This window comes from Corylus avellana, chromosome ca1 (assembly GCF_901000735.1).
Source record: "Corylus avellana chromosome ca1, CavTom2PMs-1.0".
Lineage (NCBI taxonomy): Eukaryota > Viridiplantae > Streptophyta > Magnoliopsida > Fagales > Betulaceae > Corylus > Corylus avellana.
In genome coordinates, this window is record NC_081541.1 from 41,383,488 (window position 1) to 41,385,088 (window position 1,601).

Here is a 1,601-nt window from a genome sequence, read left to right on the forward strand (position 1 = left end):
GATTATTTTAACACTCCTTGGAGAACTGTTTCTACCGCAACTGCTATTATCTTGCTTGTGCTCACTTTCACACAAATTGTGCGCTCTATCATCTCATTACAGTAGATCTGAAGTTTGTGTAATTTTAATGGTATTAGATTGCATTGTGATAACATTTTATTGTTCAATTATTTTTGTTGTTTTGGTAGCTTGAGGTTTGTCGGATTGCAGTCTACAACTAGAACTCAAGTATTTTTTTTTTTTTTTTTTTAACTCCATTATAATCTAGGAATTTGTGTTATATAGTTTAATGAGCAGCTACCGTTGCATTCAATTTTGCAATTTGATGTTTTACTAAAGATTTACTAAAGAAATCATTCAAAAATAATATTTAAATGGAATAGTGAAAGTTGATAGTTAAAATAGTGAGGCTGTTGGGAGTACTTTAAAAAAGTGGGCAATTAAAATAGAGAAAATTATTTTTTTGGTATTTTGGGTGAGTAAAATTTGATGAGCATTATTAAGCAGACTCATCAAATTTTACTCACAAAAATAACCAAAAGTACATTTTTCTTTATTTTAACTATTCATTTTTTTAGAACACCCCAACAATATCACTATTTTAACAATCAACTTTCACTATTTAATTTAACCATTATTTTTCAAAGATTTATTTAGTTTTTCTCTAAGTACTCACTACTGATCCAAACAAACAATCAGCAAGGTAGGTAAATGAAAGAAAGCGCGACAAATTAGTAACAAAAACAAAAACAAAAGAACCAGCAGATAGACACATACATGAGATTCACGACCCTAGTAATTATAAATCAGTCTTCCTACTAAATTACAACTCATTTAAATTCTTTAGGATAATAAGAATTCAACATTTATCCCCTCAACAATACTTATCATGTTAATTCATATTATGAAAAGCGAAAAGCTGATATGATCAAATTTACATCATTTAATTAATTTTAAAATAATAATTAAAATTTGAAAACGTATATACTCAATAAATACATTATATTATTGAAAATTAGAAAAATAATAATAATAGTCCCCCCAAATTACTCTAAATGGTCTTCCAAAAAATCTTGAAAAAGCAAAGTACGACTTAGAATAAAAAAAGGGCACGATCCCCCAAACAAATTTGATGTTGTTAATATTGTGACTAGAAATGTTTCCTTGCATTATGGCTTACATTTTTGCTAATTTGACATGCTCTACTCACATTTAGTTTTTTGGTTTTTTCAATTAAGGGTAGATAAATTATGTCAACTTAGCAAAGATGTATGAGATTGTAAAAAAAAATTCTTTATTATGCTACTCTAATTTGTTTAAATTAGTACTTATCGTGTACATTTTCGCTAATTTGACATGCTCCACCAACATTTAGTTTTTTTTTTTTTTTTTTAAAAAAAAAAAATTAAGGGTAGATTAATTATGTTAACTTAGCAAAAAGATGTATACAAGATTGCAAAAAAACATTTATTTATTATGCTACTCTAATTTGTTTCAATTAGTACTCTAATAATTGTATTGACTTCGTTCATTTTAATTAATGAAATTTAGTCGATCTTGAAATCTACTTGGCATATAAAAGGCATTTCATCTTATATTTG